This window comes from Dromiciops gliroides, chromosome 3 (genome assembly GCF_019393635.1).
Source record: "Dromiciops gliroides isolate mDroGli1 chromosome 3, mDroGli1.pri, whole genome shotgun sequence".
NCBI lineage: Eukaryota > Metazoa > Chordata > Mammalia > Microbiotheria > Microbiotheriidae > Dromiciops > Dromiciops gliroides.
The window spans coordinates 331,122,554-331,140,553 of NC_057863.1; the positions used below are offsets into that span (position 1 = coordinate 331,122,554).

At 42.8% G+C, this 18,000-nt stretch overlaps 1 protein-coding gene across 1 annotated transcript in view; it reads right to left on the reverse strand.

The window, feature by feature from the left end:
• GPR156 (G protein-coupled receptor 156) overlaps nucleotides 1-12,191 on the reverse strand; it is a 120,159-nt gene extending 107,968 nt beyond the window's left edge. Inside the window, exon 1 of the mRNA XM_043996117.1 lies at nucleotides 12,071-12,191. The gene's annotated coding sequence lies outside the window, so the exon portion shown is untranslated. The remainder of the gene's footprint in view (nucleotides 1-12,070) is intronic.
• Nucleotides 12,192-18,000: the final 5,809 nt, after the last annotated feature.

Here is an 18,000-nt window from a genome sequence, read left to right on the forward strand (position 1 = left end):
TGAAACAATAATTTTCTTTTCTTTTTGTACAAGAAAACTTGAATAAAAGGAAAAAATGAAAGAAAGTGAAAAATAGCTTGCTTCAGTCTGGGTTCCATCAATATCAGATCTTTCTTTGCAGGTAGATAGTATGTTTCATCAATAGTCCTTTGAGATTGTCTTGGATCATTGTATTGTTGAGAATAGTTAAGACATTCACGGTTCTTCATCAAACAATATTGCTGTCTCTGTGCACAACTTTCTTTTGGTTCTGTCCTCTTTACTATATATCAGTTTATACAGGTCTTTCCAGGCCTTTCTGAAAACATTCTGCTTGTCATTTCTTATAGCACAATAATATTCCATCACCACCATATACCACAGCTTCTTTAGCCTTTCCCCAATTGATGGGCATTCCTTTGATTACCAATTCTTAGCCACCACAAAAAGAGCTGCTATAAATATTTTCTGTACAAATAGTTCTTTTTCTCTTTTTGGGGATGTCTTTGGGATATAAACCTAGCAGTGGTATTGCTGGATCAAAGGGTATGCACAGTTCTATAGCCCTTTGGGCATAGTTACAAATTGCTCTCCAAAATGGTTGTATCTTTTCACAACTCCACCAACAGTGGATTTATCACCCCAGCTTTCCTACATCCCCTCCTACATCCAATATTTTCCGGTTTTAAAACAATAATTATAAATGAACGTGTTTCTGCTTCAAAATATTACTTCTTTAAAAAGAGAAATTTTGATTGGCACCTTGGATTAAGCAAAATTTACCTTCAACCACTCAGTACAACTGTACAGTTTGTTATAGGTCGTTTCCAGTACACATTGTACTGGAACAAGCCTCAGTTAAGCACCTGTATGCCTCATACTGGGTTTACCAAGGCAAAAATGGAACACTCCCAAGTAATTCAGACGCTACAATAGTTTCCAATGGATTTATTCAAGCCAAAGACTCTTTTGATACTTGAATACATTGCTTATAAACTTCCCTTTCAATTTTTAAACCCAAGCATTCCCTCCTCAGAGATTGCCCCAAGAGAAAGCTCTTTTGTCTGTACAATGTAACAAAGTTCCATTGGTTTCTTCAACCCCACTGACCACCTCCAGCCTCTTCCCAAATTACCATTCAGTCCATTGAATTTGAATGCTGAGTGCCCAGAGAAAATCTATAAAAGGCCCCTCTTTTTAACCCATTATCTAGAAGTAACTAGGTGGTATAAATGGATAGAGTATGGGACTTGGAGTCAGGAAGTACTGAGTTTCTGTCTCAGATTCTTACTAGCTGAGTGACTCTGGGCAAGTCACTTAACCTCTCTCAGACTCAGTTTCCTCATCTATAAAATGGGAATAATAACGGCACCTATTGAATTATAGGCTTGTTGTGAGGATGTCACAACATATGTAAAGTATTTTGCAAACCTAGGAGCAGCATATCACTGTTAGCTATTATTAATTATCTCTCAAAATGCTCAATCAGACCTCAACATAGTCTCAAACTCTGCTGAAGTAGCAATACAGAGTAGTCCCTGTTCCTCTAAATAATCATTTGACCCTAGACCTTAAGGGTTTTAAAGTTGACTTTACTTCTTTTTATCCATTCCTACTCAACTTCATTTGATATGTTCTGTTCCTGGGGGTGATCAGTCAATCAATCAATATCTATTAAGTACCCACTATATTCCAGGAACTGTGCTAAATGCTAAGGATACAAAAAGAGGTAAAAGACAATTCCTGCCCTCAAGGAGTTTACAGTCTAACTGGAGAAACAACATGCAAGCAAATATATATAAAACAAGCTGCGTACAGGATAAATAAGAAATAATTAGCTGAGGAATTAAGAGGGGTGGAGGAAGGCTTACTGTAGAAAGTGAGATTTTAGTTGGGATTTAAATGAAGCCAAGGTGGGGGCAGCTAGGTGGCGCAATGGATAGAGCACCAGCCCTGGAGTCAGGAGGACCTGAGTTCAAATCTGACCTCAGACACTTGACATTTACTAGCTGTGTGACCCTGGGCAAGTCACTTAACCCCAATTGCCTCACAAACAAACAAACAAAAAATAAATAAATGAAGCCAAGGAGGTCAGTAGTAGGAACAGAGGAGGGAAGAGTCTTTGTTTTCACAAGGCCTTGAGGTGGGAAAAGAAGGGAACTAGATTCATCTTCTTAACTGCTCTCTACTCCTGGAGATCAAAAACTGTTTTTTTCTGCTTTTTGGTTTTTTTATCTTATCATAGTTCCTGACCCATAGAAGCCATTTCCTACCTAAGTGACCTTCTGTAAGTCCTTCCCCTGTGCTAAGACTTCTTTTCCTTATTTTATAAAATAGGCATGATAATCCTTGCACACTGCCTACCCCCTTAGGTTACTAGGGAGGAATCTGCTTTGTAAATGCTGAAATCCCCTACAAATGAGAGATGCTTAATAAATACCTGTCCAGGGGGCAACTAGGTGGCACAGTGGACAAAGCACTGGCCCTGGATTCAAAAGGACCTGAGTTCAAATCCGACCTCAGACACTTGACACTTACTAGCTGTGTGATCCTGGGCAAGTCACTTAACCCTCATTGCCCCACAAAACAAAACAAAACAAAACAAAACAAAACAAACAAACAAAAACAAAAACAAAAATAAAAATAAAATAAATACCAATTGAAACAAACTGATTTAGGTAACACGGACACTCTGTTCTCCAACACAGATCAAATCTTCTCCAACCAGAATCTCAGAGTTGGCCATCTAGTCCAACCTATACCTGGAGAGAAATCCCCTCAATCATGGAGATATAGAGTCACAGTCACTGTATCTCAGAATTAGAAGGTTCTAAGTGACCAATCCCCTTAAAGAAAGAACCATAAGATTTCAAAGTTGGAAGGGACCACAAGAGTCATCCAGACCAACCCATACCCCAAAGGTAATCCTCACTAAATCACAACTGAGAAGTGGTCAACCTGCCCCTACTTGAATACTGCCAATGTAGGTGAGCCCATTGACTTTGCAGGCATGCCAGTCCACTTTTAGATAGCTAAAAGGTAACCTGGCAGAGTAGACAGAATGCTGGATTTAGTCAGGGAGACCAAGGTTCAAATTCCAAATGAAATACTTCCCAGAAGTGTGACCCTGCACTTCATGTATAGAAGGGCTTTGTGAGTCACTGTGGCCAAAAAATATTTATCTACCAGTGATCAAACAGCTGATGATGAGTCTATCTGCAGACAAACCATGCATGGCTGCCTCTAGATGAGAGACAGACACATAGTTACCTCTACTCTAAGGCTTTCTACTTCAGTACGACATGCTAGAGTTTTTGCTCTGCTTCTATAACCTAAGAACCTAGGATCACCTCCATGCTGTGAAAAAAACACTAGAATAAATCTTTAATGGGTATTCCTCAATATGTGATACTTTTATTTTATATTTGTCATTATAACCCAAAGACTATAGCTGGTTTGATGAATATGATATAAACATGATATAGAAAGAACTTGCAGGTATACTGGATGACCTTGACCCAGGATTAAGAGAAGGGAGGGGGACAGCTAGGTGGCATAGTGGATAGAGCACTAGCCCTGGATTCAGAAGGACCTGAGTTCAAATCCAGCCTGAGCCGCTTGACACTTACTAGCTGTGTGACCCTGGGCAAGTCACTTAACCCCAATTGCCTCACCAAAAAAAAAAAGAGAGAGAGAAGGGAGGAAGGCTGCCTGGTGCAATGGAAAGAGCCCTAGCTCTGAGATCAGAGAACCTGGGTTCAGGTCCTCTGAGAGCACTTGAAATAAGTCTAACTCTAAATGTATATTTCTATTATCATATGATTATATGAGAATAGGGCAGCCAGGCGGTGCAGTGGATAGAGCACTGACCCCAGAGTTGGGAGGACAAAAGTTCAAATCCACTCTCAGACACTTGCCAGTGACACTTCCTAGCTGTGTGACCCAGGACCATCTCCAGTCATCCTGGTGTATATCTTTCCACAGGACCCAGATAGCTCTGGAGGAGAGAGTGAGGCTGGTGACTGCACAGCCCTGCTTCACTTAAACCCAATTCATTGCAAATCATGACATCCAACATGGTGGTCTTCGAGAACAAAGAACAAACAACGAGAGTAAAATGAGAGAGTTAGATAAGATGGCCACTAAGCTCCCTTCTAGTTTTAATTCTATGATCCAAAAGACTCAAAAGCCCAGGGGCAGCTAGGTGGTACAGTGGATAAAGCACTGGCCCTGGAGTCAGGAGGACCTGAGTTCAAATCCGACCTCAGACACTTGACACTTACTAGCTGTGTGACCCAGGACAAGTTATTTAACCCCAATTGCCTCACCAAAAAAAAAGTCATCTAATCCTAAGCAAGAATCTTCTAGAGGGGCAACTAGGTGGAGCAGTGGATAAAGCACTGGCCCTGGATTTAGGAGGACCTGAGTTCAAATTCAGCCTCAGACACTTGACACTTACTAGCTGTGTGACCTTGGGCAAGTCACTTAACCCTCATTGCCCCGCCAAAAAATACCAACAACTAAAAAGTCCAGGCTCAGCAATAATACACAAGCTCAGGCTTTGGCTGGACAGAGTCCTCTTCCTTCCACAGTGAGTTTCAGTCTCTGCTTCTCTCTTTGTGCAAATGACTGACCTGATCATGTAGAAAAGAAACAAAGTGGAGAGCATGCAATATATGCCATTCTGTCAAATGGACTGGGTCAAGAGAGCTGTGAAGAAAGGGTCTTCAGAGGGACAGAAGTATAGGGATTAAAAAATAACTAAAACTGGGGCAGCTGGGGTGGCTAGGTGGCGCAGTGGATAAAGCACCGGCCCTGGATTCAGGAGTACCTGAGTTCAAATCCGGCCTCAGACACTTGATACTTACTAGCTGTGTGACCCTGGGCAAGTCACTTAACCCCCATTGCCCCTCAAAAACAAAAACAAAAACAAAAAAACTGGGGCAGCTAAGTGGCATAATGGATAAAGTACTGGCCCTGGATTCAGAAGGACCTGAGTTCAAATCCGGAATCAGATACTTGACACTTAACTAGCTGTGTGACCCTGGGCAAGTCACTTAACCCTCACTGCCCTGCAAAAAAGAAAAAATAAATAAAACTAAGTAAGAATAGAGAGAGAAACAAATGCACACAAGGTCAAGAATATTTAGGATGGGGATGAAAGAAACAAAGAAAATATGTGAGTAAATGAATGAATGAATGAAAAAAAATAATGTTTATCCTGTGCCAAGCACTGTGCTATGTGTTGGGCTTAAAAATACAAACACTGAGACAATCCCTACCCTCAATAAGCTTATACTCTAATAGGAGGTGACACATAGGGAAATGGTAGCCAGAGAAGGAAGTTTTTGCCTGGGGAATCACAGAGATATTGAGTTGATCCATAGAGCAATCAATTAGTGATGTATCCAAGCTCTCATCTGAGTGGGTGTTCTCTTCACTAATACAGATAGCAATTCATTCAGGTCTTCTTATTCCATACCATTCTTACCCACTGGGTTCTGTCTGGCCTGTGACTTACTTGTCCTTATGATTCCATACATCTTCCATAGAGGATTCTCCCTCATACTTGTATATTTACAGTCTTCCTCTTCAGAAGAGTTCCATAACCTTTGTTCACTTGGGAATCAGAGGCTGAGCTAAATTTAGGGATGTTGTTTCCCTAACAGTAAACTCCTTAAGAGGATGTGTTGTTTCAGTCTTTGTGTTTGTACCACCATCACCTAGCAGTGAACATAGCAGGTGCTTAGTGAAGAAACTTGTTGTGTGCTGCTGTCTCAAGGCTGAATCTGTAAACCTCTCTTCTTCAATATAGCAGAAGTAGGGGTCCAGTCACTAAAGGCCTCCCTTTATGAGGCCCATCCTCAATGATTGAGGACAAATGGGACTGAAGAGGAGGTAGGAAGGACAGGAGCTATGTTTTTAGAAGCAACTTACTAAAGTTGGTCACATGGCCAATAAGATGGAGGACTAGATATTTTCTCCAGTTTTCACTAGCTTTGAAGAATTTCAAGAAAAGGAATTATGAGCCAGAGGTAGAGCAAATGCAGCTGTTTCCAGAGTACCCAAAAGCAAGAAACCCAACATGGTGTAAGCCTTATTTATTAACAGTGGAGAATCCCCTTCCCCTTCCCTGCCAGCCCCCACACTCTAGCAGGACATACAAAGTGACCCATAGGCTTGTGCTTTGGGATTCACTCAGAGAATTCTCTGCTGCTATAGTCTCTGCTGATGCATAACACTTTTGCCCTCCCCCAGTGTCCTGTTGCACCAATGGACCTCAAATCTGCCTGGACCATGGCAGAGGAGGCTAAGGAATAGGATGGGGGGTATTGTTCTTTCCTTATTCCTAGAGTGACCGCTGGGTTATTTATTAAGCTCCCCAAAGTGGATGAAACTCTGACCAGGACACCCATTACATCCCCTAAGCCTGCAAAAAATGACAGACATTGACTAATCCCAGCCAGAGAACTAAAGAATGGAGACAAATGGGGTAGACAATGTTGGGGCAGGGAGAGCCTTAAAGAAAGACACTGTAATCTAATGAGGATTAGTTGTGTCCACCTCAGAAGTTACTTGGGGATCAGGACCAAGACCAGTCAAAAGTTAATTCCCCAACTTGGAATGAGGTTAAGACAGCTTCAAGGTTCAATCCTAGGTTTAACTCACCATCAAAGAAGTCAGAATCAGAAAATGAACAATAGGGGAATATGAGCTACAAAAAAGATTAAAGCCACCAAAATATTCACTAAAAACCAAGGGCACAAGCATATACATCAACAGGGAAGATACTAAAATGAGAAGGGATGACCACTAACAAGACTGCCAAAAGATTACAAATGTCTCCAAATAAGTATTACAAACTTAGGAAAATTGAACCAATATCAGATGAAACAAAATCCTTTGGATTACCAAGAAAACATGGAATCACAGCAGGAAGTTCCAGGATGGTTCAAGAGAAATCAGAATCTTGAGAGAAGTTAGAAGGAAAAAATGACAGAATTTATGATTTGTACTGAAGAAATAATTAGCAGAAGAGATGAAAAAACAACTTGAATCCCCAGTGGTAAATCTCTCTAAATAAGTGAAAGAGAGAACAATCAATTGGCAATACGGATATACCAGAGTGAATGACTATCGGAAAAAAAAAAGAGAAGCAAAAGCTATTGGCCCCACATAAAAAGCTTACACCTAAGAGGTCTCCGTAACAGCAGCTTTTCACTGATCTCCTCTCCAACATTCTCCTCACCCCCTTCTCTCAAGCTCATGTAGGAATCGATCCTTGAAGGTAAGGGGGGCAGATCCTAAGGGACAGAAAGTATTTTCACAGAGATCATGGATGCATTGCCATTTGACAGTTTTATGGATCAACTCACTATCCCTGAGACTCCCTGGTGCTTAATAAATGCGTTGTTGATTGATTGTTTGATGCATCTCATTGCAATGCTCATTAATTTTTCCTCACTCCCCCGAACCTCTCTCTCCCACCCCCTCCCACACATACCAGATCCCCGAGGTTGGAAAGAACTTCTAGGAAGAAACAAGCAGGTAGTTAGTACAGAAAATGACCCGTTGGAGTTTGCCTCCCAAAAGAAGTGCATTCTGAACTGTGGTTTGGAATCTGCTTTCCAGTGGTAGATGCTCACAGCGGCAGAGAAGGCTCTGTAGAGCTGAATGCTGAGGAGATGGTCTCCAGGGAATAATATGGTTTATCAGCTCTGCAAGTGAGTGAGGGGCAGTGCTATGGGGGGAGCACACAGAGCAAGTGAGCAAGTAAGAGGGACCCAGCTGGGTTAGTCTCCTCTTTAGTCACTTAAAAAAAAAAAAACACCATTGAAGCCCTGTGGGGTTTCCTGGGGGTGGTGGGAAAGAGTAATTATTTGTCAGTGTGTATCTTTTTTTTTCCTTTCAGAGAGACTTCATTTTAGGTCAATGTCGTATGCAAGCACAGTCTGTATAATACCATCCTCACCAGTACTACTTTATTATAACCACCAAGGGGAAAGTCCAAAGCAAGTCAGTCAAGCAATTCTATTGGTCTGAATATCAGTTGCCTCCAAATATGAGACGCGTCCATAAAATAATTTCTCTTGGAAAGGAAAGAAAAAAAAACATCCGTAACAAATCAACTCAACAAGCATTTAATAAGCACTTACTATTTGCCAGGAATAGCGTTAAACAGCGGTGACAAAGAAGGACAAAACAAACAAAACCAGTTCCTGCCCTCAAGGAGCTCACAGTCTAAAGGGGGAGACAATGTGCAAACAACCCCTTCAAACAAGCTGTAGACAGAATAGAATGAGGGCAATCTCAGAGAGAAAGCCCTAAGATGAACAACAATGATGGGTCTTAAATATTTCAAGGTTTCTATGATCTCATTAGTGTGGGGAGCGCTTCCAGTTGTGCAGACCATGACATAGCCATGCTTCCTTCTCCTATGGGAAGGTTCCTGTAAATCCCCCCCAGGGGGCCCATTCTGTGCACTTCTTCCTGTCCTTCTATAACTTTGTCCCAGGGGGTCCATCTAGTGTGCAAGGGCCTCCAGATATGGAATATACTCATAAAATAATATATCTCTGAAAGAAAAAACCCATAAGCACACAAAATGAGTATGAGACTTTTCTCCAGATATCCTAGCATATGAGAAGTTGTTCCTCAGTCTCTCCATATGACACCACTTCAGTTTCACACAAGCCTGGTTTGGAAAGCTCGTGGCCTATATTAAAACCAATGGGGGGGGGGGGGCGGGCGGCTAGGTGGTGCAATGGATAGAGCACTGGCCCTGGAATCAGGAGTACTTGAGTTCAAATCCGACCTCAGACACTTAACACGTACTAGTTGTGTGACCCTGGGCAAGTCACTTAACCCCAATTGCCTCACTAAAAAAACCAAAAAACAAAAAACAATGGGGTACAGAATATTTTATTATTTTGTTCTTATTGCAATCATAATGGGTAGAATGTTGGCCTCAGAGCCAGGAAGACCTTGTTCCTGGCCTTTCCCTCTGGCATATATTGGCTGTGTGACTCCTTATAATGCTACAGACAACTTTTTAAAACTATAGGTTGCAGAGGAATTTCTAGCCCTGAATTAGTAGAAGGGATTTCTCACTAGGAGCTCCTGATATTAGTTAAAATCATCAGGTCTGTCTATACAGTCAGTCAACAAGCATTTATTATGTACCTACTGTGTTCCAGGCACTGTATTAGGTGCTGGGGATACCAAGACAAAAATGAAACAGTCCCTGCCCTTACGGGGGTTTACATTCTATTAGGGAAGAAAACATGCACATAAATTAATACAGTGTGTCCTGAAAGTCCTAGTGCAAGTTTAAAATTTATTGTTAAAACTTTATAATAAAAATAAAATAAGTTTGGTTAAAGTATTGTTAAAGTTTATTGTTAAAACTTTTAAAATAAGCTATTAGAGGGGCAGCTAGGTGGTGCAGTGGATAAAGCACCGGCCCTGGATTCAGGAGGACCCGAATTCAAATCTGGCCTCAGACACTTGACACTAGTTGTGTGACCCTGGGCAAGTTACTTAACCCCCATTGCCCCAAGAAAAAAAGCTATTAGAACTTAAAACTGAACTAAGACTTTTGGAACACCCTGTATAAACAACATGCATGTCAATAAATATATACACCAGATATATAAAATAAATACAAGATAAAATTGAGTGGGGGAGAGGGATTGGGCAGTAGCAGCTGGTGGGAATCAGGCTTCATGTGGGAAGTGTCTGTCTCAATTATCATCCTGAGGTTGGGGTATAAGTCTATATAAAGTATGTTCTTCTACATGTATACATAAAGACCAGAATAAATAATAAAGAATAGAATTCTTCATTAAAGAAATGGACAAGCATAAAAGAAAATGGGCTAACCATGTCACAAAAGCGACAGATAGGGGGCAGCTAGGTGCCACAGCAGATAAAGCACCGGCCCTGGATTCAGGAGTGCCTGAGTTCAAATCCAGTCTCAGACACTTGACACTTACTAGCTGTGTGACCCTGAGTAAGTCACTTAACCCCCATTGCCTCGCCAAAAAAAAATCAATCAACAAAAGCGACAGATAAGCAATGGACAGTTCAAATGCTCCATTGGGGAGGATCTTGAAATGCCAAAAGAAAACATAGAGGGGTCCTGGCACATTGGGTGGGTCCCCTGTGATAAACTTACAGGTCCATGGATGGCTAGGTGGGGATGGTTGCATTGTGCATCCTTGGAAGTAATACTCATACTGATGAGATCACAGGTGTATCTGAGTAAACTGTGTATACGTACAAAAGAGTGCACATTATTATATATCTTTCCACCTCTGAACAATGTGTTATACATAGTAAACTCATGTGTATTTGATGAACAAATGAATGGAGCACCTATATGTCAACACACACACAGGGGCTATAGATCTACTTTTAGCAGATGGCTTCCACATTCCCATCATCTAATCTAAAAGGCAACCTATGACCTGGCCATGGCTGTTATGGAAACTCCAGTTCTTCCCAGAGGCAATGAAAAAGGGGAACTCACTTCAGGGAAGCAATATTTACCACTGATGCCTCTATATAATGAGGAACAATGGGACTGGGTGGCTAAAGTTTGATGCCTCTTCCTTCATCCATTAAAATACAAAGTCCTTTTGAGCTGTGATTGTTTCATTCTTTGTACTTGGATCCTAGTGCCTGACACACAGTTGGGTCTTAATAAATACTGGATGGATGGATGGAGGGAGGAAGGGAGGGAGGGATGGATGGATGGATGGATGAATGGAGGATTTCAATGACAATCAAGAGTGGTTGATCACTTTCTTTCCAAGATCCAAACATCTGTCTCCAGGTAACAAAAAAGATTCCTGAAGGTCTTTCTACATACTTCTGGAGTTGGTAGAGGGGAAAGAAATCAATCAATAGGTATAGTTGCACATAAGAGCTGAGAATGAGGTTGGTCAGGGTAATGCTACATACTTGGCAAAAAGACTTACAAGGCTTCTCAATTTTAACTCTCAGAAATGAGTAGCTTATCAGAACAACAATGGTCCCAGCAGCAAAACTCAGCCTACCAAATAACATGCTCTATCACACTAGCCTAGCTCCCACCTTGGACAACACTGCGAGTCTCTGACCTTCTTTTTTTTTTTTTTAGTGAGACTATTGGGGTCAAGTGACTTGCCTAAGGTCACACAGCTAGTAAGTGTTAAGTGTCTGAGGCCAGATTTGAACTCAGGTACTCCTGACTCCAGGGCCAGTGTTCTATCCACTGCGCCACCTAGCTGCCCCTGAGTCTCTGACCTTCTTAAAGTTTTTAACATTTTTCAGTGTCCTTTTACAGACCACACATTTCTAAAAGAGAAAAAAAATGTTGCTTTGCCCCTCACTCCATCCTCCCTTATTATGCCCAATGAGTTCCCAATTTCAGGCCAGTGTAGTGGAAAGAGCACGGCGTGGACGACCTGGGTTCCAATTCTGCTTTTTAAACCTACTATCTCTGTGAGCTTGGGTAAGTGACTCTTTAGCCTCGCTGGACCTCAGTTTCCTCATCAGTAAAATAAATGGAGGGGGAGGGGGGGAGGGGATCAGGTGGTTTCTGAAGTCCCCTACAGCTTCAGATATAGGGTCCTATTAAAAATTCCTATGGAGAACTCTGCCGTAAAGTGGAAGGCTGTGGCCAGAACACAGAACTTTTCCCCATGATTCCCATTGATAAAAGACGGGGACGGGGGGGGGGGGGGGGGGGAAGGGTGGAAGCTGGAACAAGAACGGCGGGAAGTCTTGAAACAGATAATTCTGCAAAGAACGGCAGTGACTACATGCATACTACCTGTCAAAGCCCATGGGGCTGGTAGGCTCAGCGTGCCAGCGGCTCCCCATGTCCACCCTTGTACAGTGATCGCAGCTCAGTCCGTTCCCGAGCTTTCCTCCCGCCGTAGGACAGAGGCGACAGGCCACTCGCCCTAGCCCAGAGTGAACTCTACTGAATCAGGTTCTTGGCCCAACAGCGTGCCTAACCACCTCCGGACTATTGGACCCTGCTCCCGTAGCCTCCCCTCCACACGTGGAGGAGCCGAGACTCGAACCCACGGCGCACACTCACCTGGGAGCCTCCCGCCCCCACAGATCCTGGGCAAGCGCTGAGCCTAGGTGGTAGTGGCGGCAGTGGAGGGACTGGGTCTCTCTCTCTGGGTCTCAGCACTCAGCCTGGTCTCCGGGGAGCCCCAGAAGGATGCAGCCCGAGAAGCCAGGCGGACGGAGTTCAGACTGCAGGCTCTGCTCTCCTGGGCTAAGCTCTTAAAATTTCAGCTCTTCTTTCTCCTCCCCTCCTCTGGCGTTGCCACCTCCTCCTTCTCCCGCCTGGGCCACCCTTTCAACCCCGCCTCCATCCCCCCCGCCTAGCCCTGTTCCCTCTCTGCTCTGCCAGCTCCCCCTTTTCCTAGCTCCCAGACCCCTCTCTCCATCTTCTCCTTTTCCATTTTGCTCCTCTTCTGTTGGGGCTTTTTTTGACCCTCAAGTGTCCAGTGGCAGGTTGCGCTCTCTCTATCCTAAAGAAGGATTTGGGGGATTTCCCAAGAAGAGATACCCACCTTCAGGCTGGTCAGAGCAGTCCCTGAAAACTGGAGGACTGGGGCGGGGGGAGAGTTGTTGGGAGAGGGGTGGCGCTGGCAAGTTATTTATGATGATGAAACCACCTGAGATGGAGAAGTAACTGACTTAATGTTCCTCTTCTGACTTTCTAAGCTGTACCCGGACAGCTTCTATTTATTATTAACGCATTTATTCTTCGTTTAGGGAAGCCGTGTGGCGCAGTGGATTGGAGCACTGAACCTGAAGTCAGAAGGACCCGAGTTCAATATACAGCCTCAGACACTTACAAGCTGTATGACCCTGGGCAAGTCACTTAACCCTATTTGCCTCGGTTTCTTCATTTGTAAAGTGAGTTGGAAAGGGAAATTGCAAACCACTCAAGTATTTTCCCCAAGAAAACCCCAAATGGGATCACAAAGAGTCAGGCAGAGACAGGGACAAATCAACAAAACAACAAATTCTTTGTTTACTTGCAGGTTGCAGATTACTGTGGGCAAAAGCACCAACACTTTATTTGGATAAATGTAAGTTTGCTATGAGTGAGTACTCATGATTCCAAAATAAAGAGGGGACTCTTTCTGAACTAAGTGGGGAGGGGGTGAAAGGGTAGACTTTTGACTTTACTTCATTTCTCTAACACCCTGACTCCTACTTGATCTCATTTCATACTAAAAGTGGATTTATGGAGGCAACATAAGCCAGTGAAAGAACCGGGATTTGGAGTCAGGACATGAGTTCAGATTCTGCCTCAGCTAATGACTAAGTGACCTCGGGCAAGTCTCTGGACCTTCCTGCAATAACCTTACAGTAAACTGAAGAAGGGGAATGACATGGACTTAGGTAATTAGCTTCTGAGGTTTCTAACTAAATCAATTCTCCCGTGATCTTAGTTTCATAAGGTGATTGGAAATTGGAAGACCACCTACCCAGCATTTATTGATGCCTTGCTCTCTTCATTGACAGTTAATTGTCTAGTATGAGACCTTTGTCAAGTCAGAGACAATTATCCAGTATGAGGTGGCTAGGTAGTGCAGTGATGAGTGCTGAACCTGGAGTCAAGAAGACCTCCCAATAAGACCTTCTAGTCCTGCCTCTGACAACATACTGGCTGTGACGCCCAGGGCAGGCCACTTAACCCATTAGTGCCTCCAGGTGACACTGTAAGAGTATGAGTTTCAGCACATTTACTCATCTTCATTGAAAAAGAGTATTTCCTCACTGGGAGTGCCCTATATAGAACCTGACCATCTCATAGGGACCCAAGGTGTCAGTTAAACTGATGTAAGGGATCCCCATATAAAGATGAATTGGGGCCCACTTTAACCTCCTAGGGACCATCTTGTCACTTCTCTCATCTGAGACTCTAGTGCAAGCCCTCATCAGTTCACTCCTGGATTATTGTAATAACCTACTGGTGGATCTGCCTGCCTCAACCCTCTTCCCACTCCAACCCATCCTCCATTTAGCCAGTAAAGTGATTTTCCTAAAGCACAGGTCCAATGATGTCACCACCCTGCTCAGTAAGCCCCAGTGGTTACCTCTTGCTTCCAGGATCAAATACAAAATGCTCTGTTTGGTGTTCAAAGCCCTTCATAATCTAGCCTTCTCCTCACAGGTTGTCCTTTGACAATCACAGGGGAGGGGGGCTCTCTCTCTCTCTCTTAGTCGTTGCTGGCAAGATTCTTGCCAGAGTCCTCTGTTTAATTGGCTGATCCTTCACCTGGAAGATGGTCAACCAAACTGGGGCTTCTTAAACTTTTTCCACTCTCCACCCCTCTGCACCCAAGAAATTTTTATGTTACCCCCAAGTACATGGGGATATAAAATAGATATACAGGGGCAGCTAGGTGGTGCAGTGGATAGAGTATTGGCTTGGAGTCAGGAAGACCTGAGTTCACATTCAGCTTCAGACACTTGATGCTTACTAGCTGTGTGACTCTGGGCAAGTCACTTAACCCGGATTGCCTCACCAAAAATAAAAAACAAACAAATAAATAAATGGATAGATAGATAGAGAGATGATAGATAAATTGATAGATAGATAATAGATAAAATAGATATACATAACTTTTTACTGGTGACAAATTTTACACTACCCCCACATTCAGTTATGTGACCCCATATGGGGTTGAGACCCACAGTTTAAGAAGCTAGAATCTATACCAGCTGGTGAGGCATCAGAAAGTGCTATGGAATGTCAATATGATGTTTGCTGCCTGACAACTCCAGGAGAAATTCCAGGAACCGAACAGAGGTCTGTACACAGCATTCACTATCTGATCAAGGTTTTTGATACTGTTAGTCATGAGGGCTTGTGAATGATCATGACAAAATGTGGTTGCCCAGGAAAGTTCATCAGTATTGTCAGCCAGTTCCATGAGAGCATACTTGCCTGGGTTCCAGATAATGGTTGATGCTCTCAGGCTTTCCCAGTCACCAATGGAGTGCAGCAGGGTTACATGCCTACTCCCATGCCTGATATTTTCAGTGATGTTGTCAAATGTCTTCAAGAGGATGAAAATGGCATCAAGGTCAGCTATGCACTAAAGGTAAATTATTTAATTTGAAAAGGCCACAAGCCAAGACTAAAGTGGAAGGAGAGTTGGTGCACCACTTTTTGTTTGTGTACTCAATATGGCCTCTGAAGCTGACATGCAACAGAGTATGTATCGATTCTCTGCTGCTTGTGCTAATTTTGACCTGACAACACCAAGAAAGCTACAGTTCTCTATCAGCCAATACTGCATCATCCATTCATGGAACCATTGGTACAGCAAATGGAGAGATTTTGAATGCTGTGGATAAATTCTGGTCTCATTATTGTATGCTTGTGAAACCTGGAAGGTCTACCAGAGCCATGTCAGAAAATTGAACCACTTCTATTTGAATTGTCTTAGGAAGATTCTGAAGATAACCTGGCAAAATAAGGTACCAGATACTGAATCCTCACTAACTGAACTGCCAAGCATTCAAATTCTATGACAGAGAACACAACTCCTATGGACTCATGTGGACATTGTTTGAATGCCAAAAGACTATTTGTCTAAAAGACTATTTTATAGAGAGTTCACACAAGGCAGGCTCTCACACAGAGGTCAGAAGAAGCAATACAAAGACGCTCTCAAGATCTCTCTGAAGAATTTTGGTATCAATTGTGCAACATGGGAAACACTGGCACAGGACCACCCAATATGGTGCACCCACATCAAAGAAGGCACCATGCATTATGAGCAAAGGTGAATTTCAGTAGCTCAAAAGAAACGTAAGTTGTGCAAATTTAGAAACATCTCCACTCCAAATGTTCATATGGACTACTTGTGCCCAACCTGTGGTAGAGCTTTCTGAGCTCATATTGGTTAGACACAATATACCTTGACCCCAACATAATGATGTCATTTTGGTTCTCTTCAAGCGTGAAGGACAATAATCAACCAACCAACCAACCCTCCAGTCTTATTACTTCCACCTTACTCCTGGACAGTGACACTGACCTCCTGGCTATTCCACAAACTTGATGCCCCATCTCTCCACTCCACGCATTTTCCTTACTCCTGGAATGCTCTCCCTTACCCTATACTTACTCCCTAGCTTCCCTTAAATCCCAACTAAAATCCCACCTTCTACAGGAAGCCTTCCCCAACCCCTCTTAATTGCAGTATCTTCCTTCTGCTAATGGCTTCCTATTTATCCTGTATGTAGCTTGCTTTGTATATATTTGTTTACACTTTGCCTCCCCCATTAGACTGTAAGCTCCTTAAGGGCAGAGACTATCTTTTGCCTCTTTTTGAATCCACAGTGTTTAGCACAGCACCTGGAACATAGTGGATACTTAATAAATTCTTGATTGATTGATTGTGTTACCTAAACTCACATTAGGTGGGAATTTCAAGTCATATAAGAAGGAAACAGCAATGTGGTAGGCTGGGGAGGGGGCCATGAGTTTATTCTGGGCATACTAGATTTTTGATACCTCTCAAATTGTTGCCTGACCTACTCATGAAAAGAACAATTAGTATAGCACCATTTTCTTTAACCCAGGAGTCATCACTGAATGATTTCTCATGGAAGTGGCTTGTCAAAATGACATGTTCATTCATTTGTTCATCCATCCATCCATCCATCCATCCATTCCATATATATTAATTGCATTCTTCAGAATTACTAACCCTGGAGCAACTTACATTGGAGTAGAAGATGTGAAGACATGTACCTTGATAAGGCAACTTATTATTTTAGTCATATCAGTGGACAGTGAGGACTCTACCTGTGCAGGGAGGGAATCAACACTTCCAGCTTGGGTGTGAAGGAAAGTTTGCATGGAGTACAGAGTCCACTACATATTAGGCACTTAAAAATGCTTGTTGATTGATTGAGATGGCATTTGGGCTGGGCCTACAAGAGGAAGGACATTCCACATGGACAAATTAGCAAGAACAAAGGTTGGAGAAAGCTCAAAGCATACAGAACAGTTTGACTAGAGATGGAGTCATTAACAACATGGGTTGTACAAGACTTTACTCTGGAGAAGATACACTTGCTCCTCTGTAGCAGCTGCTGTCCTTGTACCTTGTCTACCAGAGGAATCTGGAAGGTGATTGCAACCACCCCCAGTGCATCATCACCAAGATCCTTTTGCCATGATAATCCTCTTCTGAGGCCTAACTTTCTCAGCAACCCCAATAGGGGTGAGGGTCAGAATCCCTGGGGAGTGGGGAGGTACTGCCCTTGCCCTCAAAGATAAATAGTCCTCAGCACCCACATGGCTACTGCCATCATGCTCTTCTCCCTACCCCCACCTTTGTTTTTGACCCACTTGAAAAAATTCCTGGGTAAGGCTCTGACTAGAACTGAGGGTCTGTGCAAAATTCAAATAAGCATTTACTGAGGACAAATGATGTTCAAGACATTGTGTAGAGGAATCTCAGGACATAAGACTGGTAAAGAAGATTGGAGTCAGACATGGAAGGTCTTGCTTGAATGCTGGAAGAAGGGGTTTGGACTATACTTGGGAAGCAAAGGAGAGCCACTGAAGAAATGTTTGAGTAGAAAAGTAAAATTATAAAAGCTATTTTTGAAGATTAGTCTGGTAGCATAGGATAGTAAATAGCAAACATGCTCCATTGTCAGGAAGATCTGAGTTCAAATTCTTTCTTCAAGTCTTACTTGTAACATATACTGACTTTATGACTCCTGGCAAATTACTTATCCTCTCAGAAACAAGACAAGTTGCAGAGAAGGTACTGATATGCATTGATTGATAGATCAAATTTCTTCACCTCAGAGCTCACAATACCAACAAAATCACAAGTCCTGTCCCTATCTCTAATTTGGAAGCATTGAGATAGGTTGGCTCAGTTAATGCATGCTAGCTGTTCGACCCTAGGCAAGTCACCTAACTTCTCTTTAAAATGCAGAGCAGCTACTGATCTGTTTTGGGAAAGG